The sequence below is a fragment of the Lutra lutra genome, chromosome 3, assembly GCF_902655055.1.
Source record: "Lutra lutra chromosome 3, mLutLut1.2, whole genome shotgun sequence".
Taxonomy (NCBI): Eukaryota; Metazoa; Chordata; class Mammalia; order Carnivora; family Mustelidae; genus Lutra; species Lutra lutra.
In genome coordinates, this window is record NC_062280.1 from 138,280,003 (window position 1) to 138,292,606 (window position 12,604).

A 12,604-nucleotide genomic window follows, 5' to 3' on the forward strand; every position below is an offset into this window, starting at 1 on the left:
AAGGGGTCTGACGTGAAGGGACAGTTGAGCAGAATTGTTGCCGTCACTTGGATGTGGGGCTGGCAGTGGCCGTGGAGGTGCGGAGTTTGGTCTTTTGGCCCTGGTGGCCTTTCTTTTGAAATGGGAACTGTAGTCTCTAGATCCATAAGGCTGGGTGTGTGGTCAATAAGACGGAGCTCCCTGAAGCCAGACTTGAGAAACACTTTGCCACCTGTACTCTGGGAGAGTATGAGCAGTTTTCTTGTTTGTGTTTAGCAAAGTAAACAGAGACCTAGATGATACCATAGAAGCAACAGGAATACATCGGTCAACTTTCTGGGTTCTTGGTCCTTAACATGTCTTTGCACCCTTCACTGCATTAAATTTTCTTCATAAGAAAATTCATAAGATGCTCTTTAAAAAAGAACCCACTCTTGGGGCACCTGGGTGGCTCAGTGGGTTAAGCCTCTGCCTTCAGCTCGGGTCATGGTCTCAGGGTCCTGGGATGGAGCCCCGCGTCGGGCTCTCTGCTCAGCAGTGAGCCTGCTTCTCCCTCTCTCTGCCTGCCTCTCTCCCTACTTGTGATCTCTCTCTCTCTGTCAAATAAATAAATAAAATCTTTAAAAAAAAAAAAAAAGAATCCACTCTTTTTGTGTTTTTGGTTTTTTTTATAATATGCCATAGTGCCAGAAATACTTAGCATTGTTAAAGCATTTTTTTCCAGGAAGCTCAAAGCTCATTACAGATGTTATTTTGGTGAGGAGCGCTGGTTCACCCCAGGTAGAGGGTGTAGATATAAAATCAGCAGTGAAGGGAATTTCCAGCCAGAGCTGAAGAAGGTGTAACCATGGGACAAGATGATGGATAGAAAAGGGCATTAGGTTAGAACATGGGTTCTGTTCCTCTCCTCTAACACAGGTCCACTCACTTTATGCCAGGCCAGTGGTTCTCAAAGTAGGGTTCCTGGACCAGCAGCTCAGCGGTACTGGGGAACTTGGTAGAAATGCATAGTCTTGAGTCTCACCCCCAGATCTACTGAAACCAACGCTCTGGGTTGGGCCCAAGAAATCCATTTTAACAAACCCTCCAGATGGATTCTGACATCCATTCACATTTGGAGAACCAGTGTACCAGCCTTTTAACCTCTTTGGGTTTTTCTCCTCCTTGAACCAGGAATCTGGAGTAAATTCTCTTAGTGCCTTTCAGCTTGGAGATGCCATGAATATAAGCCTCTCCAGTGTCTATACCACTTCCTCAGTGTAAGTTAAGCTTTTAATGAGGCGTTGTAATGAAATCTTGTCCTAACTCACAGGATGGCTGGCAGGGGTTCATGTGGTTGTTGGGGTCACCGAGGGCATCCGTTATACGGCAACCCTCCTCCCCTCCCAAGAACTGAACAAACTGGGAAGTGAGACAGTGAAGCCAGAGCTGAAAGGCAGCTTATCACGGTTGTTACTGATGAGGCTCGTTGAAGGGCATGGTGCAGGGGATAAGCGCCCAATGGGTTTCCTAGTATTGCACCCAAGAGCAGGATAGACTCACTCACCTTGCCCCTCCTCCGCCCCAGGAAGAGGAGAGAGCGGGAGCAGAGCTGAGCATGCGCAGTTTATTGTTCCCAAATACACTAAATTAATTATCGGTAACAGCCCCACCTCTCCTCGACAGAGGGAGGAAGGGGCTGAGGGAGGCCGGAATCGTACTCACCACACTCTCTCCATGAGGAAGGAAACAGTGGGCGAGGGGAAGGACCTTTCTCCCCAGTGGTGAAGTTGCTTTTCTTTTCTTTTTTCCCTTTTAACAAATACCTAGCAGCTTGCTACGAAATGGTGCAGGTCTCATACAAAATATTTTCACCTTTGATTTTGTTCCAAACATAGTATATTTGCCCCAAGTACCAAGCCCAAATACGGGGTCCTGTGGGATTTGTCTTATCACTTTATACATTGGCAAGGACTCCTGGAGCCACAGCTGACCTCCACGCGGGTTCTCAGCAGGACCCGCTTCATGGTTTGTGGGGCCTAGAGCTAAGCAAAACTATGGGGCCCCGTATTCAAGAATTATTAGGTATTGCAATACAGTGACAGCAGAGCATTAACCTGCTGCTCCCCCATCCCCCACTCACCCTCCATCCAGGCACTGAGCTCGTGCTGAGCATCAGGAGTGTTGTGCACACATCGTGTGTTACTTAGCCCTGGTGACCATCCTGGGATGGAGGTATTCTTACCTCTACGATACAGATGAAGATCCTGGGGCTGAGAGACATTGAATCACTTGCCCAAGGTCCAGTGGAGGGGCCAGGATTTGAGCCCGAGTTACCAGGATCCAGATCTACCACCAGCAGCCTTCCCTCGCCCTGTGTTATAAGGAAAATCAGGGTGCTTAGGAGCGCTGAGAGGGGGTTAGCAGCCCTGCCAGGAAGAGCACTGGCGGAGCTGGGGCACCCATTGGAGCACCAACTGGGAATCTGCATTTATGGAGCCTGGGTCAGGTGTCACATTCCAAGGGGACTGTCTTTTTGATTATACAGCTGGTGCTGTTGTACTTCTGTATGGATCCGGTCTGCTTCTAAGGACCTTGATATCTCTTCATTTTCATTTCCTATTTGTGTTAAAAACATAGTATTGATCTTCCCAACCTCTCTGAGAAGCATGATAATTCTCTTGCTCTGATATTTATTCCTCCTCTCCAGAGTGGAAGACAGAGTACAATATACAAAGCAGCAGGATCGTGACAGAGGGGGCAGCTGGACGTGGAGAGGTTAAAATATTGTCATTCTGAAGGAGGTTCAGAGCCAAAGGAACAACCCAGACCTCTGTCTGAGTCCTAGGAAATTGCTGGCTGCCCTTCTAATATGAAACATGTTTTCCCGGCCCAGTTATGTAATGTGGGACGGGTTGTTTTCTGTTTTCTAAGATTCAGTTGGGCCTCTAGAAACATTTCCAATCCCCAGCCAAACACCCATGGGTTCCCGACTCTCTGAGGACAGGACAACACCAGTGTTTGCACAATCCATAACCGGATCCTGAGGATTTGGAAGCTGGAGGATTGGTTAAGTGCAAGATACCATCAGAGCCCATGTCTGAGCCTGGCCACTCGTGGGACATCATAGTACATGAATTAGATAAAGTTTGGAAATAATTTCCCTTAACCTTTTGTGGGGCTGGGTGGGGTATGGAGAGATCTTCCTAGCGTACCCTTCAGTGGAACAAAATGAGGTGCTCTGGAGAGGTTTGGAGGTAGATGCCCTATGGAGGCAAAGCGATCTCGTGAGACAGATTCTGTTTGGTTGCTGTTCTCACCACTGTGTTTTGGGTGTTCTCAAATCATAGACACTTTGCCTGTTAGCATGCAGTGGCATTAAGCACCCGTGCGGAGGGTAGACAGATGGGAGGGGAGGGGAGGCCGTGCTAAGTGCTCTGCTGGCGGCCTGCCACAGCCCAAGCATTAGCCGATTACACTCATCACATCTCAGCCTCGCTTGCACCCCGGGACACACGACGAGGACACGGACTCTACCTCCTCCAGGAGAGCTGCGTCATCAACTAACTGACTATAATAAACAGGCAGGGGCACCTTAGCTCTTTGGCAGAAGGTGGGGGAGTTCAGTGTGGGTCATTCTGGAAGGACGAACACAGGTATACAGTAAGTGTTCTGTTGCTCGATGCTCTGTGATTTGGAGCTCTCTGCTCATTGGCATCTCCCCACACCCAGGGAAAATTGCTGTTTAAGGTGGGCACTCAAGCTCCAGAAACACAACAACAACAACAACAACAACACACACTGAACACTTTCAATGCACCAGGTGTTCCACAAAGTATTTTGGCGGGGGTGTCACCTCATTCAATCCTCACACCAACTTTACAGATTTTCCAAACAAGGAAACGGAGAGTCAGAAGTGCTCAGAAGCCAGAGTCTGTGACTCACCTTACTAAACAAAGGACAACTAAATTATAGTTGGTGCATTTTTTCATATGGGGTTGTATCTGTCAGTTACTGCTAGGTAACAACTCTAAAATCTCAGAGGCAGACGATAAAAAGTGTGTATTTTTTGCTGACTCTTCTGCAGGTCTACCGGGTTAGCAGGGTGTCCCAAGCAGCAGGTCGGAGCCAGGTACGTTCCAAATGTCTTGCATCTCCCTTAGGCTGTTAGGCTGACCAGGGTAGGTTCCTATGCCAATGGCAGAGGTCCAAGAATGCAAGTACATTTCAAGCCCCTGCTAGCATCACATCTGCTAACATCCAGTTGGCCAATGCAAGTCACTTCCTAGAGCCCCAAACAAGAAGTCGGGGAGCATGCTCTTCCCATGGAGGTGGGGAAGAGACAGTGAATGGTGTCGAAAATAATCTTCCACAAGCTCTGTTTAATCACATTCTAATTCTTTGGAAATAGGTAATCTGAGCTTGATGTGGTAACTATTTATTAACCAAAATATTTAAGGAACAAAATACTTTATTCAGTAAACACGCAGATATCACCTACTATATGCCAGACACTGGCGTCAGCGATGAGGACTCAGGAATGGAAGGGGCTCCTGGTCTAGTGGGAGAATTAGACAAATAAATGATTTCAGGAACGATACGGTAAGTTCTCTTTTCGTCCACAAAGGGATCTAGGGTGCAAAGCCTCAGAGGAAAGGAAAGAACGGTACTTCTGGGGCAGAATGTTCCTTCAGACACTGCGTGTGTTTTTTGGCACCGGGCGTTCTTGTCAAATAATCTTTGCCCTTAGCTTGACAGTGCGCCATTTTGCTTCAAAGACCTCCTCCTAGCTCACAAACCTTCAAGCTTTCCAGAGAAGCACAGAATCCGGGAAGAAATTAAGTACTGTAGAAATGTCAGCTAGTATTGTTTTAACATCCAAATCTCTTAACTTGGAATTGAAGTCCTTTATTGTCGATCCTCACTTACCGTCCAAACAAATTTCGTATTTTTTCCCCCACCTGGATCCTTTACCAGTCAGCCCATTATTTTTGGAACATGCCACTAAGAAGAGGTCTCCGTGCTTTTGTCCTGGCTGCTCCTCTGCCTGGAAGGTCCTCCACCTGGTTAACTTTCGCTTCTCCTCTAGATGACTCAACTGGGCGCAGCCCCGCAAGGAGTTCGGTCAGGTGCTCCTCCTCTCACCTCCCATAGGGCCCTCCTCCAGCCTGTTGCTGCGCGTTAGGTTACCTGCTGACCAGGGTGGGTTTCTTGCACAGAGCAGGGATCCTCGAGGGCAGACCCTGCCTGGCCACTAGGAGGCGCTCGATCTGTGTCGTGGGCACAGTAGTCCTGGTCCTCCAGCCATTGGACTAGCACAATGCTTAAACCTTTCGACACCTCACGTTCCCATTCTGTAAAATGCAGATAATGATACTTCTGTAGAGTAGGGGTGAGGATTAAAGACAGGATTGTAAGTTACTTACCCAAAGGAAATCACTCACGTTCACATAAAAACAGGCACATGAATGTTTAAGTTGCTTTATTTTTATTCATAGTCACCCCAAACTAGAAACAGCCCAGATGTCCTTCAGCTGGTGAATAGATGAACTGTGGTCTTTCCACACAAAGGAATGCTATTCGGCGGTAAAAAGGAACAAAATATTGGTGTAGGCAACAGTGTGGATGAATCTTGAGGGAACTGGCAAAAGTCAAGCCAGACCCAAAAGGACACATACTGTATGATTCTATTTACACGACATTCGGGAAAAGGCGAAGGTATAGGGACTGAGAACAAACACATCAGTGATTGCAGGGTGGTCGGGGTGGAAGGAGGGATGGCTACGAAGGGAATGGGTGACGATGAGGAAATATTTGGGATGAAGGAACTGTTCTGAATCATGCCATAGTCTAATGCAGTTACCCAGCCCTGTGCATTTACGAAAACTCACAACGGTATAAGTGCACACAGACACAGAGTTTTACTGTGTGTAAAAAAATATAAACATACTGTTGACCCTAGAATAACATGGGTTCAGATGGCCCTGATCCACTTACACCTGGATGTTTTACAATAAATACAGTACTATAAATATACTTTCTCTTCCTTATGATCTCCTTAATAATGTGTTCTTTTTTCTAGTTTACTTTATTATTAGAATATAGTATATAATATATATTTAAAAATGTGTTACTCAATTGTTTATGTTATCAGTTAAGTCCTCTGGATAATAGTGGCTATTAGTAGGTAAGTTTTTGGGGAGTCAAAATTACAAATTTTTTTTTAAGATTTTTACTTCTGTATTTAGTTCAGAGAGAGGTGGGGGGAGAGGCAGAGGGAGAGGGAAAGAGAGAATCCCAAGCAGATTCTGCGCTGAGCACAGAGCTCGATGCGGGGCTTGATCTCATGTCCCTGAGATCATAACCTGAGCAAAAATCAAGTCAGACACTTAATCGACTGAGCCACACAGGTGCACATACAGAGATTTTTGACTGCATGGGAGGTTGGTGCCCTTCACCCTGCATTGTTCAAAGGTCAGCTGTGTGTGTGTGTGTGTGTGTGTGTGTGTGTGTATTTGTATATATGAAAGAAAAAAAGAAAGAAAAGCATTGTAACTTTCAGCACAGTATCTGGTATTTAAGGAGATTATTTACTATGGTGGGGTTTTTTTTGGTGCCTTTTCTTAGGAATCAGTGAGCTCCTGGCAGGGAGGGCTGTATTTCCTTCAGATTTGAGCGCAGGTCACCCCACACATGGCTGATGGTAGCAGGTGTTCAGAAGTATCACTTTGGTGAGGAATAAACGCAGAGGTACCTTTCATGCTGTGCTGTGCAGAAGTGGAGGGTCACTTCTTGGCCCACCTGCTCCAAGGACAGAGGAATGCACAACAGCTGGCGAAAGGAGAAAACAGCAACCTTTCACTTCAGGAGAGCCTCTTAACCCCAAATTTTATGTTTCCCGAGAACCCATATGGTTCTGAGCAAAGTTGGGAGGGAGATAGTAGTCACGAAAGATGACTAGCCACCCCCAGTGCCTCACTGGAGTTCTTACAGTTTCTACAACCTCATCATTACCCTAGAATTTTCTTTGCACTGCCTTTCCCCTAAGAAGCCACTGAAAAGGAAGGAGAGAGCGGGATGGAGAAGAGGAGGGCCTCCATCCGGCTACATCAGAGGTCTCCCTGAGGTTTCCTTTTACCAGTCTGGAGTCTGGACTGCAAGGTGCCCAGACTCTTCTGATTTCTTCAAAAACCCAAATGAATAGATGCTAGAGTATTACCCAGGCTCCAGCAAGGCCAGCATGGTCTCCACATCATTCCACATTCCCAGTTCCCTCCCTTATTCCGCCTCTCTCCCCTCCCTGTAAACATCTGTCTCTTTTCTCTCATTCCCTTAGAACACACTACTTTCTGGGTCCCAGCTCACAGCTAAGCAAACCAAGGGATCTGTGCTCATCTTTGCAGATGCCGTCTTGGGACTTGTATGTGGGGGTGGGGTAGGGGAGGAGGCATTTGTTCAAGATCACCTTTTTTTCCCCCTGATCCTAAAACAGATGAGCATTCATTTAGAAAATTCATTTAGAAAATGGGGAAATAAAAATATATGAGAGTAATTAAAAAAAAAACTCTCCTGTAATTTCATCATTAAGAAATAACTATGGTTAACACTTTGGTCTATTTTCTCTAAGCCTGTTTCTATGCATATCCCCTACTCCCACTTGGAACCACACTGTATGTGTCATTCTGAGTCCTGTGTTTTCCCACTTAACATTATATTTTAAATGTTGTCTCACATCATTTAATACCCTTTAAAATGTCACTTCTATTTAGAAGGATTCTATTGGATGAACGTTCTGTAATTTATTTCATTAACCCCCTCTCATGGGATATTTAGCTTGTTTCTAATTTCTCACTATTGAAAATGACTCCGTGATAAAAGCTTTTATACATACATTTTCATTTACATCTTTGGTTATTGCCTTAGGATGGGTCCCTGGTTGTGAAATTACAGAGACCTAGTGTGTGAGCATTTTTAAGGCTTTGATATATATTAACCAAGTACTCTCCAGAAAAATTGTAACAATTTAATTCCCACCGGCACTGGAAGTACTTATTGTTGTTGTTTTTACTTCCTATCATTCTCGAGTGAGTGATCTTTACAAAACTGATGGATGAGATATGACATCTTATTTTCCTTTGCATTTCTTTGGTTACTAGTGATATTGAAGTTGGTGTTGGTGGTGGTAGTTTATTGGCCATTTGTATTTCTTTTGCTAATTGCCTGTTCATGTCCCTTGCCCATTTTTCTGTTGAGATCATTACCTCTTAAACTTGCTTTATAAACCTTCTTTGGTACATTTACTGCAAGTCCTCCCCCGACCCCAGTTTGGCAAACTCCTTTTTCATTTTGCTTTAATGTTTTGGTTTGCCGCACAGAAATTTTTTTATGTAGTCAGGGTGTATATTTATCATTAAGACTGATTTGTTCACTTTTATGATTAAAAAATTTCTTGTTGTTCTAAATAATTACATTCCCCCACCATTTTCTTATAACACTTTCTTAGCTTTTTAATGCATCTGGAAGTCATTTTGGACTAGAGTAGGTAAGGAGCCTTTTTATTTCTTTCTCTTTCATCCTCTCTCCCTTATATTCTTTTTTTTTTTCTATAAGATTTATTTTTTTGAGAGAGAGAGAGAGAGAGAGAGAGAGAGAGTGTGTGTGTGTGAGCATGGAGGGAGGGGCAGAGGGAGAGGGAGAAAGTGAATCTCAAGCAGACTCCCCACTGAGCAGGAAGCCTGACACAGGTCTTGATTCCACAACTCTGAGATCATGACCTGAGCCAAAATCAAGTAGATGTTTAACTGACTGAGCCACCCAGGTGCCCCTCTCCCTTGTATCCCAATGATACAGCCCTGCTTATTTATTGCATGTGCTTTCCTTCCTTTTGAGTTGTGATGCCATCTTTATTGTATACCAAATTCTCATTAAGTTGCTTCTCTTTCTGAGCTCTAGTCTGTTCCACCGATCTGACTATTATTCTGTCAAGACCACACTATTCTAATTATTCACAGTACATTTTAATATCTTCTAGGGAAAGCTGCAGCTCATTACTTGTCTCACCCTTAAGACATTTTAACCCATAGGATTGGTAGGTTGGAGTGAGGAGGCAGATTTTAGACAACAGGGGAGACAAGTGGGGTCTGAAGCTCCTGAAACCACAAATGGGATCACTCCCATCTCCACCACCCACATTCAGAAGGATTCTGGAGCCCTGGGTGAGGCCCTGGGGAGTTCTGTCTGGCCCTTCTAAGGAGAAAGAATGAATGAACCCAAAAGTCTGAGATCATTTGGCCATTGGCTTTTGGTGTCCCACCAGCCAGCGAGGCTGCTTTGGAAGAGGCACAAACCACCCCCGAGTTGAGCTCCTGGCCACATTCCTGGGCCTCCCCACCTACTCCAGTGGTGGGGTCTGAACTGCTGCGACACTCAGGGCAGGGCTTATCTCTCTCTGGGCTTTGCTGGGACTGCTCCTCTGATCTCCCTGCCCCAGTCTGGAAAGTCAGTGTTGTGCCTGGAACTCCTCTTGGCCTGTGGGCCTCATCTGATTACCTGGCCAGGATTCCGCAGGTGTTTTTAAAGGAGTGTTACTCACAGCAGTTCTGGCCCTCATTTGGGGGAATTTTAAAAACAAAATGCCAATTAGGCACCTTCATGCTTTTAATGAGCAGAGGCCCCAGTGCCCACACTTAGGTTCTCCCTGCTGTAAAGAGGTGCTCTCATTGTGTCCCAAGAGTGGTAAGAAGAGCCTCCCTCGGATGTGACAGCAGGGAGCAAATTCAGTCATCTTGCCCCAGAAGCATTGGTTTTGCTGGTACACCATGAGGGTTGGACCTTGGATGATCTGGGGAAGATGAGGAAGGGACAGCATTTTCATTTCTGTATGAGTGACATGGAGTCTTAGAGTAACTGACCAGGGTTCTCCCCTCCCCTGTCAGGTGGATCCTTCCCGTTAGGATTTATAAATGTCCATTTCCCTGTCTAAAAATGACAGGAGCAGTAACTTTGCTAGATGCCACCTTACAGTGACTAGCAGTCTGGATTTCCCCAGGACTCAGTGGATTCCCAGCATGGAGGACTTTTCATGCCAGTACTAGTGGGGTCCTGGGAGATCTGGGATGAGCCCCTGCTCCACACCCTGCTCTGCCTTCCTCCTCTCCTTCCCAGCCGGCTTCTCTCTTCCCTTCCTTGCTTCTTGCTCACTCTCTGCAACCACGCCATCTGATTTTCTCCCAGACCATTGGCGACTCTTGCTAAGATCACCTGTGGCTTGTGTTGCCAAACCCAGAGGATGTGCCTCCTTTCTCAGCCTGCCTGAACCTCCGCTGCGCTTGGCATGGCTGTCTGGGCTCCTGGGGAGTGCTGTCTGCACAGGCCCTTTGATTCCACTCCTGAGTCATGGCTCACCCTGCCCCGGCTCCATCCTCTTGAGCTGGCTGCTGTTTCTCTGCGTGACCTTGAAAGACTGCTGTCCCACCCAACCTAGTCCTGGCCTCCCCTCTTCTCCCCCTGCACTCGGTGGGGATCTCACCCCTGCCTGCAGCCCCACATGCTGACCATCACTAGCTCTGGCTCCCAAAGATCTCCATGTAGCCCAGGTCTCTCTTGGAGCTCCAAGTTCATATCTCAAATGCCTCCTACTCCACTTGTCCAAAATTTGGCTCTTGGTCTTCCTCAAGAATCTGTTGAACTCACCTTAGTAGTTGAACTCACCTTAGTAGACGGCATATCTGTCCACCTGCTTGCTCCTCCCGGACGCCTCCCCTTCCTCACCTCCTGTAGGGAGTTGATTTGAAGCAGCTTCATCACTTGCCTCCAGCCTGTCTGCTTTCTTCATCTCCACACTACCACCACCTAAGCACTCCATTCAGTGCTGCAGAATGTGTACTCAAGGGCTCTCGGTGCCCTCTTGTGCTCCCCCAACCCCAGTGGCCTCTTCCATAACGCAGGCAGAGTGGTTCTTAAAAATGCAAATCTGTTTCCTTCAGCTTAACATCAGCCCTTGGTGTCATTAAAGCTCAGTGGCATTGGCATTGGCCTTCCAGCTTCACCCAGCCGCACTCTCCTCCTTGCTCACACAGCTTCAGCCACTCTTAGTGGAGCCCTCCAACCTCAGGGTCTTTGCCCAGGTTGTGCTCCACACTTGGAACACCCTTCTCCTTGTCCCAACCCCCTCCCACCCTTTCTGCTTCTTCCTGCCTCACTGCTAAAGGTGAGATGCCACCTCATTGCTAATGCAGGGCCCTGTTCCACCCCCATGTGCTCACAACAGTGTGCACGCACTCTTCCATCTTGGCACTTACCTGAACAGGGAGTGGGGGTCGATTATACGTAACAACCTGCTTAACACCCATCCATGCGTGGAGAACGCATGAGGGCTTGGGCCTCACAGGACCCCTCATCCTCAGCACTGGGGCTGGCACTTAGCGGGCCCTTGATAAACACTTGCTGAACGAATGGGATTGGAGAGGGAGGATGAGTTGGGGTCAGGGGCAAAGGGAACAATCTGCCTCCCGCTCACGGCTATCTGACCCCAAACCAAGAATACCCCATAAGAAGCTGACAACTCAGATGCTTCCTAATGCCTCCTTTTCCGTGGGAACCTGTGCTGTTGGCTTCCCCAGGTGATAGGATCTTGGAAACGGTCTCTATATAACTTGCAAGGTCAGTGTGTGAGTCTCCCATGATCCCTATGGGATCACACCGCACACACAGAGAAGTACCAAATGGGCTTCCCCAGGGCAGGAGTGTCTCCTCGTTTAGAAGCTACACTGGTAACTTTCCAGAGCCAGAGGTAACAGTTCCTTCAAGCTGGCTTGGAAGGTTTCTGAATAGAAATGCCCATCAGTTGTTCCTAGGCTAAAATGTAAAACTTAACGATATATTTTTCTCATCAAGCAATAATTAACTTTAATGCTATCCAAATATATTGAACTCAAGATATTTTATGATTTTAGGAGCCCCACAGATTTTTTTTATTGAGATATGATTGACATAGAACATTATGTTAGTTTCAAGTTTAACGAATTTAATATTTGGGTGGGAATGTGGTTTTAGTAATGCTTTAAGAGGGCTGCGCATCTCTCCTCTAGCATCGCCCGGACATGACACGGTTTTATCTCCTTTCCTAATTAGCTTATAGAAAGAGATTTGCTTCAAGTCATGTTCCCATGTAATAAAGGTCCTTGTTGCCATATTTAGAAGACTGTGTCCAACATAAATTCCACTCCCAAATCTCTTTCTTATAATGAACCTCCATCAACATAATGAGTTCTTTGGAAGGAAGGCATTGTGTAAATTAAAAATACTAATGAGTCATAATGATAATGAATTATTTTCCCTATTACTGGAAGCAGGACTAACCTTGGGCACATTTTCCAATAGCTGAAGGTGCCTTCCTGATACTGAGGATTGCCCTCCCCTGGAAGCCAGTTCTCTAAAATATCCTCCACCTCTTCTTCTTCTTCTTCTTTTTTTTTTCCATCAAAACTCTGAATCCTCCAGACATCCCTGATCCTATCTGGTCAGTCCTGGAGGAAATATAGTTACCAAACTGGTTCACACTCAGATATGAGCGACAAAAAACACCCGCTAGCCATTTCCGACAGTGCCCTGCCAGTTACCACCTGGATTTTTTTTTTTTTTTTAA